This window comes from Nycticebus coucang, chromosome 14 (assembly GCF_027406575.1).
Source record: "Nycticebus coucang isolate mNycCou1 chromosome 14, mNycCou1.pri, whole genome shotgun sequence".
In the NCBI taxonomy this organism is placed as follows: domain Eukaryota; kingdom Metazoa; phylum Chordata; class Mammalia; order Primates; family Lorisidae; genus Nycticebus; species Nycticebus coucang.
In genome coordinates, this window is record NC_069793.1 from 99,260,518 (window position 1) to 99,275,487 (window position 14,970).

General features: G+C 39.2%; 1 long non-coding RNA gene across 2 annotated transcripts; it reads left to right on the forward strand.

Annotated features, from left to right (window-relative positions):
- The first annotated feature begins 339 nt into the window (after positions 1-339).
- On the forward strand, positions 340-3,064 carry LOC128565543 (uncharacterized). Of its 2 annotated transcripts, XR_008374278.1 has the most exons (4): positions 340-402; positions 942-1,062; positions 1,426-1,535; positions 2,335-3,064. It is a non-coding gene; the product is annotated as an uncharacterized LOC128565543 (long non-coding RNA). The 2 variants fall into 2 exon arrangements; XR_008374277.1 differs by lacking the exon at positions 1,426-1,535.
- The last annotated feature ends 11,906 nt before the right edge of the window (positions 3,065-14,970 follow it).

The following is a 14,970-nucleotide window of genomic DNA, read 5'->3' on the forward strand; positions in this document are numbered from 1 at the left end:
ACTGATTATAGTCAGTCACTTTGTTGCGCTACCAAATGTTCATTTTATCTAACTTTATACATTTTTGCACCTAGTAAATCAAAATCAGCTTTCTTTTAATTTGTCTGTTTCTCTCCCCCGCCCCCTTTTTTTGAGCTCTAACTATTTTGCCCAGTCTGGCCCTGAACTTGTGATCCTCAGGCATCCTCCTATCTCAGCCTCTGGAGTAGTAGGGATTACAGCTGTGAGCCACTAGATCTGGGTTATGATTAATTATTAATGTCTGCCTTCGAGAAAAATAAACAGTGGTAGAGCGTCAGCTGCTCGGGGACTAGTTGTACTTTCTCCTGTTAAGGTTTCTGGATCTGCAGGCATGTCCACCCCAGCAGTAACGCTGAGTGTGAGATTCCTAAGCAATGCAAGGTAAGAGTTGTTTCCAGCAACAAAGAATTAGAGGTGAGGGCAGGTGTCGCCTCCTATTCCAATGTAACAGGCAGACCTTCCCTGGCTAGGGTGTCCTCAAAGGTAGATTCAGAAATAGACATACATATAGAAAGAGTAGGAAAAGGAGTTACTTCCAGAAACTGGATTATGGCCTGGGACACTCTACCTCTTTTTTTGCAGTTTTTGGCCGGGACTGGGTTTGAACCCGCCACCTCTGTCATATGGGGCTGGCGTCCTACTCCTTTGAGCCACAGGTGCTACCCTCTACCATTTTATTATCCAGATTCCCCCCACCCCTTTATAGAATTTAAAATATTCTGTGATTTCAACAATTTTAACAGTAGGAAAAATTAAAGAATATTAACAGCTTTTCATACCATTCCTTTCCACCAAAAAGTATCTTCATCTTTGTTTTTTTACCTTAATAACGAAAAAAAATGCCCTTTGAATGATAGAGGTTCTTCACAACATTAGACAAGTAATTATTGTCCTGCTAGTAAGAGATTTGTCTCTTTTAGGTGACCAATTAAATGGACTTGATCAACATAGTACAAAGACTGGGATTTCTGAATTGCTATACTTAATACTTTCTGACATAATCTCCTAAGGAGAAATAAAGGCATTGCAGCATTCAATAAGGTAACTGCTATCTGCATATGTAAAATGGTAACTGTTATCTAAATGCACAGAGAAACAGCATGCTTTAAAATATATTAGCTATTAACGGTCTTCTGACCAGTTGTTTCTTATTAGCATCTTTTTCCTGTGTTTCCATCTCTGTCTCTGAATGGTCTTGCTGCTGCCCATTATCTTTTTTCTGGCTGAAAAGGCCCAGTGACATAGAGCTTTCATTGCCCACTACATTTCAGATCTATTCTCATTTTCAATGCCTAATTTTGTGTGGAGCACTGTCATTTAAATTCAGCTTCAGAGTAATTTTAATAGAACATTTGCATAATACAATTCTTGCTTCTGTAACTCAAATCTGCTTACTCCAAACAGGGTTCTCCATGGGCACCCCTTTGTCATGCATCAAATTCTAATACATTTGGCTTACCTGAGATGAGAGTTAGGAAGCAAGAAAGAGCAAAGCCTACAGGAAGAAGATTGCAGTGGGATTTCATAAAGCTATTAATTAACAGTACTGAAAGAACCTTGCACTTTCACAGAATTACACATTGTTGAAACAAGCACACCTGTTATATAATCCTTCCCTTATAGTCTCTATTGGACAATTCAGGCTCAGACAAGCTCTCTTGGGCAATGTATTTACATTTGAAAGGGTGATACCGTTGACAGTTTTCATCCTGAAAAGTAAACGAAATTTAAAAGGGACTTTTCTCAATTCCTGACTATCGAAAGGCATAACTGCTGTTACCTGCTCTTGTCTGCTTCTCTCCTCATTTGTATGGTTGGACGGTTGGATTTTTTTCTCTTAAATTAATTTTGCCTTTTTTTGTTGTGTCCCTCCTCTTCCGTGGCTTTTTCTGTAAATTACTCAGAAGTAAGGTAGAAAAATTCTAGCATGCTCTAATAGGATACGTGCATTCACTGCAGATAAACATAATGTTTAAGGAATATAACCACATATAATGGTATATAACCACATATAACCACAAGAAATATAACTGAATATGTTGATGGATTTTTATAACATTACTATATATATTTAATACTAGGCTTCCTCTTTTTCTTACTCCCCGGGTGTATAAAATATGTTCCATGTTTACAACTGTTGGTCTTCTATCAGTATCTGTTTAGTTAATCAATTTTCATCTTAAATTTATTTTTTTATTTTTAGATAGTATGCCCACATCAATTGAAGTGGGTAGTTTTAGAGGCTGCTAAGTTGGCAGCTAATACATAAGAGGAATTCTGTCCCAATAACCCCAACTTGATCTCTTAACTCAGGTTTCTTGCCAGTCCAAAGCAATTTTCATGTTGCGTCACAGTTAACTTTCAAAAATCGCTGTTCTGATCTTCTGCCACCCACGTCAAGCCTGTGATGTGTCGCCACTGCCTTCAAGATTTTCCACTGGGAGATGGACTGGTTATGACCCAGATCACAAAGCAAGCTTCATTCTTCACTCCTTTACTCGAGGTTTGCCATTTAAATGAATGATTTTGTGTCTCCATTTCTTCTTTGCTTATTGGAACATGTTGTTTGTTAAACACTCCACTCACGTGTGACCTCGTCTCTGGAAGACTTCCCTTAGGGAGACAATCATAAAGATTTCTTTCCTTTATATTTTCAGACTACGTTACTTTTCTATTTATTTAGCATATATATTATTCTGCCTTGTATCAAAAGCCATTGCTTCTTTTTTAAAACTTACCTCATTAGTTTATATGTTCTTTAAGAGCTAACGTTAAGATTTACTATAATTCCCTTCCCCACGTGGTCCCCCATGACTGACATCCAGAAATAAATGCTTTGTAAATCTACATTGATTGAAATCCAACGTCTAAAACTCATTAACATAAATGAGTAATTTCAGTACCATTCAGCCTTCACTATCTGCGAAGCTTTTATGATTATCTTTCTCCAGGTCAGTGACATCTTATTCAATTTCTCTCTGGTCTTTTGACCTATCATTTAGAAATCTAGTCTCTGGTGGGTTACATGTCACCTGATCAATGTGGGGCCTATAATGATTTAATTAAATTATTGATTATTTGCTGGTCTCTATGTCTTTATTCACTTGATAGCTTGTCCCATTTATATATGTTTGAGTACTCCTTCTGCATCAAGCATGCCAAGATTATTGGAAAGAAAAAGATAAAATCTAAAGCAAAATGGCTTCATTATCCTTCTAAAATATTTGATTTGAATGGTAATTTTCTTTCAGTGGATCTGATCAATGTGCATTGCTCTTATTATCCTTTAAAATTTGCCAGTCAATATAACCCCAATTGCCAATTTTGTATTTACATCTTATATTTAAGCAGTCTCTGCTAAAAATAAAAAAAGAAAATAAAAAGGAAAACACAGAAAGTAGATTGATTTAAGGAGGCTTATATACACAATGAGGCAATCCAGAAATGAAAGATTCAACAAGGATATGGTAGCTGTAACATTAGACAGCTTGCCCACTGAGAACCATTCTTAATTAGCATTATTACCTCCAAAGAAACTGGCTTTCTACATTGCGTGTAGGCACTCTGCCATCTAACAGATGGGTCTGCATATGAGATGCCTAGAAACCACACATGAACATCAAACATGGCTCTTAACCATGTTTAAGCTTTCAGCTTATAGTATTTAAATGATTGTTGTCCTGTAATGCCATGATGGTAGTTACAGAGAATAGCAAATACATCAATTACAACCACAGCAACTGTCGGGAACCAAACAAGAGCGGTTCCTGTCACCACATCTCTCTTTGGGTGTTAGTTTGAATTTTAGACAATGGAAAGGTCTAAAGTATTGATGCTCTGGGTAGCAAGATTTCAAATTATATAAATATACATATATATACACACACATATTTATATTATATATAATTATATTATATATGCATATTATACATATATTGTATACATTATACATAATTATATATTTATATTATTTGTAAACATATATATTTTAATTGCATATCATCTATGTGTAAAACATTATCAAATGAACTTAACGTCATCATTCTAAAGGCTCATCAAAATTTTCTAGAAGCTGATGAGAATTTGTTTCTAAAAATATTTTCTATTGAAATCACAGCTATATAAAAAGACTTCTCCGACTGTACATGTCACCAGAATTTTTAAAGTTTGATTTCTGGTATCACATGAAAAGTTTAAATTAAACTTTGATCATCAGAATAAATTTCAATTTTTCAAGAAAAAAAGCATCATCTGTTAGCCAGATAGCCAACTATTATTATCATAGCATTAGCCTTAAAACTTTATATATCCGCCGTGTCTGTGGCTCAGTGAGTAGGGCGCCGGCCCCATATGCCGAGGGTGGCGGGTTCAAACCCAGCCCCTGCCAAACTGCAACAACAACAAAAAAATAGCTGGGCATTGTGGTGGGCGCCTGTAGTCCCAGCTACTCGGGAGGCTGAGCCAGGAGAATCGCGGAAGCCCAAGACTTAGAGGTTGCTGTGAGCTGTGTGAGGCCACAGCACCCTACCAAGGGCAGTAAAGTGAGACTCTGTCTCTACAAAAAAAAAAAAAACTTTATATATCAAACAAAACATTAAAATAAATTGATAATAATGAAGTACTTGTTACATTCACAGAATTATACTAATCTCTGACGGGGATACAAAAACAAATTAAGAAACCAAACCAGTTTTTGAATCCGAAATGGTGGCCGAGTAATAGCCTTCCTGCAACAGGACACGGGAGTCTGGAAAGATAAGACTCCAGGCATCTCTGGCTGGTGGGATCTGCCTATAATCAGGGTGCCTCCCCTGACTCCCATGTTTATGAAGTTTCTAACACTGAACTGTAGAATTAGGTTTTTTTTTTTTATGAAAAATAACTTTAATATCTTGAATTAAAATCTTTGATTTATACTTCAATGAAAGTGTACTCAAACTCCATCTACATGGAATACGGTTTCATTTGATATTTTAATCCTTTACATCTTCTATTACTAGAACACAAATTTTATGGACATCTTTTTTTCTTCTTTTTTTATTAAATCATAGCTGTGTACATTAATGCAATCATGGGGTACAATATGCTGGTTTTATATACAATTTGAAATAGGTAGAATTAGTTTTTAGGCTGAATAACCAATTATCACAAACTTAGTAACTTCAAACCACACACATTTATCTAATGGTTTCTGTGGGTCAAAAGTTTGGCACAATTTAGCTGAGTATCTACCCAAAAATACAATCAAGGTGCCAAGAAGGGCTGGATTCTAAACTGCACCCTCAATGGAGAAAAGTCTGCTTCCCAGGACACTCAGCTGGTTTGTATAAATTCATTTTCTTACAGCTTTAAAACTCATAGCTGCTTCCTCCTCCAGTGATAACAATGGGAACAATACTTTGGAGGAAGTCTTGGACCACGAAGAAATCTTGCATAAAACAAAAAAAATTCTTAAGTGTCATAGCCTATCACCTTCGATGTATTATTTTAGTTAAAAATCAGCCAGTGGTACTGCCTACATTCAAGGAGAGAGGATTATATTATATAAGGGTATTAACACCAAGATACAGATATCTGGGAGGCCACCTTTAAGTTTGTTCACTGCAATTGTCACCACTGATTTATAAGCCTGATTCCCTACCTAGGCTGTGACCAACTTAATGACGAGAAACATGTCTTGGTAGACTTTGTATCCTCAGTAACTAGCAATCTATGTCTAGTATGTGACATCTTTAAAATTTAATCCACTGACTGAAGGTCTAACACTGATACATATTTCATGACATTTAGTTAAAGGAAATATAATACATCCATTATATAATCACTTCCTAAAGAAATGACATTTGTTATACTTCTAATAGCCATATTCAAAATGGATATATAACTTATTTATTTATTAGAAAACTAAACAAGTTAAACTACTCTGAAACAATGAATGAATAGCATATCCAGTTTAAAAGATACAGTTAATTTACTTACATTCTTAAAAATGCGAGTCATCTAGGGCTGCGCCTGTGGCTCAGTGACTAGGCCGCCGGCCCCATATACCGAAGGTGGTGGGTTCAAACCCAGCCCCGGCCAAACCGCAACAAAAAAATAGGCAGGTGTTGTGGTGAGCATCTATACTCCCAGCTACTTGGGAGGCTGAGGCAAGAGAATCACCTAAGCCCAGGAGTTGGAGGCTGCTGTGAGCTGCGTGATGCCATGGCACTCTACAAAGGGCTATAAAGTGAGACTCTCTCTAAAAAGAAAAAAAGAAAGAAAAGAAAAGAAAGAGTCATCTTAATGTCAAATAATTTTTGCTGCCATAACCAAAAATATTGACACTATACAAAGTAAAAGATAATTCATTTTCCATAAAAATACTAAAAATTTATAGCTTATAAAATTATAATAAATGATATAATATCATACAAAATACTAATTCTATGCTCATTTCTTGGTTACCACTATCATGATGTATTAAGTTTGGGTTTTTTTAGGAATAAACTATTCAGTATGACACATAACCTAAAAGAAAAACATGATACATTCTTTTTTTTTTTTTTTTTTTTTTGTAGAGACAGAGTCTCACTGTACCGCCCACGGTAGAGTGCCATGGCGTCACACGGCTCACAGCAACCTCTAACTCTTGGGCTTACGCAATTCTCTTGCCTCAGCCTCCCGAGCAGCTGGGACTACAGGTGCCCGCCACAACGCCCAGCTATTTTTTTGTTGCAGTTGGGCCGGGGCTGGGTTTGAACCCGCCACCCTCGGCATATGGGGCCGGCACCCTGCTCACTGAGCCACATACATTCTTATTACTATTTAAAAGTAAAAGAATTATGGATTTATCAGCAGAGGTTTTCTACCTATAGACCATTAGTTTTCTTCACAAATTAGTTAATTAATATGCTTATTCCTAATACACAACTGGTAGGTTCATATAACTGCAGATGCAAAAATATAAATTGTACTCTGAGCCTGCCCTGTATTCTCCAGGGGTAAAACCATTATTTTTCAGAACTCTTCTTTGATAAATTGCCTAATTAAAAGTTATATTAGTGGATTTCAAATGCTTACATCTATACTTCTGTGTTCTTTAAAAAGGAACAAAAGCAGCTGTATTATTAGTATCCCAAACACTATACTTTCAGGAATCCTTTTTATAGTATGTTTGTTAATATCCTGTTTATTTTTCTTAATGAAATGTATTGAATCATGTCCTTTGTGAAGAAGGAAATATCATTTGCTACATATCACATGCAAAATTAAATATCTAATATTATGTTAATTTTATAATATTCCTATTAAGTAGGCTGCTATTATCACACCCATTTGGCAGATAAGAAAATTAAAGCTTAGCAGGGTTAGAAATGACTTGTCCATGGTAATATATCTTCTGAGCAATAGAGGCAGAATTTGAACCCTAGCCCTATGGTTAAAAAGCGATGTTTCTAAATATTATACAGAAATTCTTTGCCGCAAATAACACACTGTGGAACTAATAAACTCACTTACTTCAGGCCCTTCAAAGGTAATCTCCTTGACTTTCAGCTTTGGCTTCCTGCTCTTCATTTTTCTTTCTTTTACAGTTTTTGGACAGGGCTGGGTTTGAACCTGCCACCTCCAGCATATGGGGCTGGCGCCCTACTCCTTTGAGCCACAGGTGCTGCCCCTTGCTCTTCTTTTTTTCTCTCTTCCAATAACTATGTAAGCCCATTCAAATAGTGTATCTTTTATACCTGGAATACACTAGTATCTATTTTCTTGATTGAACACTAAATGATTAAAAAGTTTAATCAATAAATACAACCCAAGCCCTTTTGGAATGAAAGGCACAAGGGTTCCTTTTCAAATTTCTAAGTCATCCTGATAGACTTAGGGACTCCGAATGGCATTAGTCTTTAATATTCAAAAGGCTAGCTTTGGGGCTAATAAAAATATTAGCCACAGTTGGCAAAAGTATCTGATAGAAATACACACAATTATTGTATGAAAGCCTTTAGTGCCTTAAGGATGTTGCTGATATCTCAACAAAACTGGTAGAATAGGTATTTGGAGTTGGACATGTCCCTTGTCTCTCAGATTTCTTACCAAAGTACATAATACATAAGCAAACTTGGCCCTGCTGTCAAGATAAAATAATGGAGAAAATGAGGATGATTGCAACAGAAGCCATGTGTCCGTCATGGTGATACTTGTCGCAGTCGCTAACTATAGAACTAGTCTGTTAATGGCAGCAAATAAAAAAATGCTTTTAAACTTGGTCAGAAATAATTACTCCTGTTCTATGTCTTCAACATGGTAATGAGAAGAAAAAACACACCATTCTCATAAACCATGATAGTAACAACAACAGTATCCACTTACTGACACACACACAGGGCACACTGGGAGCTCATTGTTCGTTACCTACTTTAGTTCTCACCACCACAGTATAGGGTATGGTTTACTCCAAATTTACAATTTAAATTTAGTGAATGTTGTGACATCTTTGCTTACTAGCCAAACATACCCCAACCCCCAGCTCAGAAGCAGTTGTTAGACACAAATCCGAATTCCTGGTGTGAATTGCTAGGACAAAATGAACCTTGTTCTCAAAGACTTAGGGTTAATTTTTGTGTGTGCACTTTGACCCGTCAGGTGGTTCACTGAGGGACTGGTTTAGAAGCTTGCCTGATTTTTGCACTGCCATATGGGACAAGGGACAGCAGATGGGGCAAGTAACAGACTGACCTAAAAGTATAGGAAGAAGGAAGCTGGGGGCAAAATCCACGGGGACCTGAGGGTAGTGAAGAGCTTCTGAATCTACCAAGAAACCAGGGAACCACAGGCATGACTAGGGGTGGACACTTGCTCAGAAAAGACGTGAAAGGCCCGGCGCCTGTGACTCAAGCAGCTAAGGCGCCAGCCACAGACATCTGAGCTGGCTGGTTCGAATCCAACCCAGGCCTGCCAAACAATGACGCAACCAAAAAATAGCCAGGCATTGTGGCAGGCGCATATAGTCCCAGCTACTTGGGAGGCAGAGGCAGGAGACTCACTTGAGCCCAGGAGTTGGAGGTTGCTGTGAGCTGTGATGCCACAGCCCTCTACCAAGGGTGACAGCTTGAGGCTCTGTCTCAAAAAAAAAAAAAAAAAAGACATGAAAGAACCCGGAGCTAGTGCCTTTTGCTTATCTACGGGCTCCAGGAAAACAGAAGGAAAAGACTAAGACAGAATTGTAGGTGTCCTGGCAAAGTCTAGTACTTATCCCCCGAGGAATAGGAATTGTAGTAGAACATTTATGACAAACTTTTAAGACAATTTTGACTCATACTCAGCATGCAATATGTGGTTAGCCTAATTAACTGTTATAAAGAGCAACTCTTTCCTAGGGTCAAACCTCATTCTTCCTTCCTCATAAACAGAGAGAGAAAATTTCAACTCTGGTTGGGAGGACACGGTATTTATTTCTACTGAACTATTTACTTCATGTATCTTTCCAAACAGAAAACTGTACTCCTCGGTCTCCACAACTTCTGTTTTGCTTCTCAGTGTCTGTATCTTCCACCTTTTTTTTTTTTTAATCTTATTTAGATTTACAATCAAGTGTCATAGTCTGTTCAAACTTTTATTTCTACTGTTTCCAGGACTCCTCGACAATATCCATATTTGCTCCCTCTCAACCTCATGTGCCAATGACCAGGCCTTAGCTCCATCTTGCCTGACACGGGTTCATAAGTTGCTGCCTTATTTAGGACAGACAAGACATGTTGAACTAGTAGACTTTACAGTCCCAAAATAAATTCAGTAGTTTTATTAAAATGGTGAATGAAATAACTTTTGTTAAATTCAACATGTCCTAGTTGGAAAAAAGGCATTGTATCTGGGGTGACCAGAGTAGCCTAGCTTATGTTACTATCATCTCTGCTATCTTTGTGGCACGTAGCCAATGAGTCAGAAACATTTTTTTTTCCCAAAAAGGGATAAGCACAAATCCTCGCATTGTTGAAAGACAATTTCTCAATAGACCAACTGGAAAAAATAATAACTTAGTGCTCAGGAACTTGTTGAAATCTGGCCACTCAACACACTCCTTGCTGAGCAATGTATCTAGAGAATCTTAAGAAAACAAAAAGCTTATCGCACACACCCATAGGAAAAGTATACTAGAAATAGAAAGTTTGAACGTGTTCCAGACACACTAGGTTGTATATCTAGTTGCTGCCAAACAGATTCTTGAATTTTATTCTAAGTAATGATGAGAACTAGACTGTTTACAATCATTTTAAAAAATAAGAATGTGCAAATAAAATATACAATTGTATGAGAAAAAAGCGAAACATAAAAGCCATTATATATTTTCATAAATCAACATAAATGCTAATTTAAGAAAAATATTAACCCTCAGTTATATTAAGGGAAAATAAATTAATGCAACAATTAAATAGGTAGATACCATTTTGAATGATAATTAATGGGTTTCTTTTAGGGTTTTTTGTTGCTGTTTATTAGTTTTATTGAGACAGTCATTTTATTGAGAAGAAATTTTATTTGACTTCTATTAAGTCAAATTTCAAATGTTTTCAAGTCATTTCAAGTCTCTTTTTTAACCATAAATATAATGTATTATCAAACCTAAAATGAACAATAATTGTGGAGGAGACAAGATGGCTGACTGAAGCCAGCTTTCCACAGAGGCTCCCGTTCAGAAGGAGAGTTAAAGGACAAAAATTCAACAAGTAACCTGGTGGATTTGAGCTGCACTAAGAGAGAAGGTTGTAGAACGCACATCAACCCCCCTGAGGTGAGCTGCAACCACAAGGATACAAACAAAAGGTACAAAATCCATCACCAAGCGGACCGGAGTTCCCTCCCCCATGAGAATGGCTCAGAGTGCCACACAAACAACCGGTCAGAGTTCAAAGGTCCTCCCACTACACTCCACGGGAGAGACCCTCTAAAAACTCGACCTACCTCCCCTACTAGGGTGCCACGGCATCCTCCTGCCAGGCATAAAACTGTATAAACTGTATATAGTCTCTACCTGGAATTCTGAGCTCCCAGTGCTCCCCTTTGCTCACACTGGGGTCTGGAGGCCAGTCCCGGTCGGTCGGCGGAGAGGGGACTGCACCAGAGTGGCAGTTCCCTGAGGCACAGTGCGACATCCGTCTTTTGGTGACAATACGGCCGGGCATAAAACTGTGTAAAGTTCTGTGTGTTCTCTGCCCACAACCCCAGGCTCCCAGCACTCCCTGCACTCCCCTCTGCTCTCACTCCAAGGTCTGGAGGCCTGTCCACCAGGGGTCCAGACTCTTGGGCGATTGCTCGAGCGGTGTAGATAGTGTTGGGCTGCACCTGGTCGGTGCAGACTCTGGGGTACGGGAGCGGAGAGAGGAAGGTTGGCCGGAGGGGAGCTACACCAGAGCGGCTGTTGCCTGAGCCATAAAGCAGCAGCCCTCTTTTGCTAGCAATATGGCTCACTACCGAATATTCTGAAACCACACCCTGTCTCCCTGGGCAACCAGAGACTCTGAGTTTGCCTGAGGTAACTCCAACTTGCAAACCAGGGAAACTCCCAGGGCAAGGCTGACCCAGAGGTCCGCTTTACTAAACCTAAGATGCACCTGGCCCTCAGGGGGATCGTCAGCCTATAGACAATACAAGAGCAAAGACAAGCTGATTTGGAGCTCAATTCAGCTTCTCTTCTGCAGGGGAACTGCAAAGTTGTTCTGTTCTGTTCTGTCAGTAACATTAATCAGGGGCGAGACTGGACCTGAGTGAAAACCCCTCAAACTTCATCTAGCGCCCAAGGTTGTCAGGCCTCACCGCCTCCTGCTGGAGAGAGGCAGAGCGCAGCAGCCTGGTAGACTTCCTTGTGATTCAGGCAGGTACAAACTCCTGGAGTACCAGTTCACTACAGGCAACTGGGTCAGCCAACTGCAGGGCTATCAGTGACTGGATGTGAAGTGGTGCAAGGTGGGGAAGGAGGCAACAACCTTCCCAGACTGATTTATTGGCTGGGTGGCTTCTTCTGACTCCAAGCAGCACTGGAACAATCCACACCAGAGTAGTCACCAGACCCCTGTGATCCGGTTCCCAGAGACCTCTTAAACTCTCTCACCCGAGACAGGTGCAGACTGAGACAATTGATTTAGACTTTTTGAACTGAACTAATCGCCTGAGGACAAATCAGGTGATGCCCTGGGTGCACCGTGGTAGGAAGGTTTGATTTTTCTTTTCCAATTATTTGCCTGTGGGGGCGGGGTCACTTAATTGCTGATATTTCTCCACAGCTGAGACTTCAATCCAAAGTATCTGTTTCACTAGGGTGGAACAGAAACCAGCTGAAAACAAGACAGAACCACTTAGCCCCACCACACCAGACAGGGCCCCAGTTTCTCAGGCCACAACACTGTACAGGCCCTCAACAAAGCCCCAGGGGAAAAAAATCAGAGGGAGTAAAACAACCATGGGGTGGAATCAGCGGAAAAACTCTGGTAACATGAATAACCAGAATAGATCAACCCCCCCCAAGGAAAGATATGGCAGATTCAATTGAAGATCCCATTCGTAAACAACTGGCTGAGATGTCAGAAATCGAATTCAGAATTTGGATTCAGACAAGATTAACAAAGTGGAATTAGGAATTCGAGGAGAAATTCAAAAGTTGTCTCAAGAATTTAACGAATTTAAAGACAAACCAGCATGGGCGGCGCCTGTGGCTCAGTCGGTAGGGCGCCGGCCCCATATACCGAGGGTGGCGGGTTCGAACCCGGCCCCGGCCAAACTGCAACCAAAAAATAGCCGGGCGTTGTGGCGGGTGCCTGTAGTCCCAGCTACTCGGGAGGCTGAGGCGGGAGAATCCCTTAAGCCCAGGAGTTGGAGATTACTGTGAGCTGTGTGAGGCCACGGCACTCTACCAAGGGCCATAAAGTGAGACTCTGTCTCTACAAAAAAATAAAATAAAATAAAAAAATAAAGACAAACCCGCCAAAGACTTAGACACACTGAAGCAAGAATTTGCAGCCCTCAAAGATATGAAAAATACAGTAAAATCCCTCAGCAACAGAATGAACCAAGCAGAAGAAAGGATTTCTGACATCAAAGATAAAGCCTTTGAACACTCCCAAATTCTCAAAGAGGAAGAGAAATGGAGAACAAAAACGGATCACTCTCTCAGAGAACTCTGGGATAATTCGACGAAGGCAAATATCCGAATCATAGGAGTTCCAGAAACAGATGAAGTGGCCTCGATGGGCACAGAGGCCCTTCTGCATGAAATTATGAAAGAGAATTTTCCAGACATGCCTAAAGATTCTGAAATTCAGATAGCGGACAGCTTCAGAACCCCAGCACGACTCAACCCCAATAAGACATCCCCCAGGCATATCATAATTAACTTCACTAAAGTTAATATGAAGGAGAAAATCCTCAAAGCTGCCAGGAGAAAGAAAACCATTACCTTCAAAGGGAAGAATATTAGAATGACTGCAGATCTCTCTGCTGAAACTTTTCAAGCCAGAAGAGGGTGGTCACCAACTTTTAATCTCCTAAAGCAAAATAACTTTCAACCCAGGATCTTGTATCCAGCTAAACTGAGTTTCATTTATGATGGAGAAATTAAATACTTTAATGACATTCATATGTTGAAGAAATTTGCCATAACCAAACCAGCTCTTCAGGATATTCTCAGACCTATCCTCCATAATGACCAACCCAATCCTATACCACAAAAGTAAACTCACTCAGAAACTTCGATCAAACTCCAATTTCCACACTGGCGAAAGGATTAAAAATGCCCACTGGAATTTTGAAAAACTCGATACCCAAAACTTCACCAGACTTATCAACATTCTCCATTAATGTGAACAGCTTAAACTGTCCTCTAAAGAGGCATAGGTTAGCTGACTGGATACAAAAACTCAGGCCAGATATCTGTTGCATACAAGACTCACATCTTAACTTAAAAGACAAATACAGACTCAGGGTGAAAGGATGGTCGTCCATATTTCAGGCAAATGGTAATCAGAAAAAAGCAGGTGTTGCAACTTTATTTTCAGATACAATAGGCTTTAAACCAACAAAGGTGCAGAAGGACAAGAATGGTCACTTCATATTTGTTAAGGGTAATAGTCAATATGATGAGATCTCAATTATTAATATCTATGCACCCAACCAGAATGCACCTCAATTTATAAGAGAAACTCTAACAGACATGAGCAACTTGATTTCCTCCAGCTCCATAATCGTCGGAGATTTCAACACTCCTTTGGCAGTGTTGGATCATCCTCCAACAAGAAGCTGAGCAAAGAAATCTTAGATTTAAACCTAACCATCCAACATTTGGATTTAGCAGACATCTACAGAACATTTCATCCCAACAAAACTGAATACACATACTTCTCACCAGCCCATGGAACTTACTCCAAAATCGATCACATCTTAGGTCACAAGTCTAACCTCAGTAAATTTAAAGGAATAGAAATTATTCCATGCATCTTCTCGGACCACCATGGAATAAAACTTGAGCTGAGTAACAATAGGAATCTGCAAACTCATACAAAAACATGGAAGTTAAACAACCTTATGCTGAATGATAGCTGGGTCAGAGATGAGATTAAGAAAGAAATCACCAATTTTTTGGAACAAAACAACAATGAAGACACAAACTGTCAGAACCTCTGGGACACCGCAAAGGCAGTTCTAAGAGGGAAATTTATAGCACTGCAAGCCTTCCTCAAGAGAACGGAAAGATAGGAAGTTAACAACTTAATGGGACATCTCAAGCAACTGAAAAAATAAGAACATTTCCAACCCCAAACCCAGTAGAAGAAAAGAAATAACCAAAATTAGAGCAGAATTAAATGAAATTGAAAACAAAAGAATAATAAAACAGATCAATAAATCAAAAAGCTGGTTTTCTGAAAAGGTCAATAAAATAGATAAACCTTTGGCCAACCTAATCAGGAAAAAAAGAGTAAA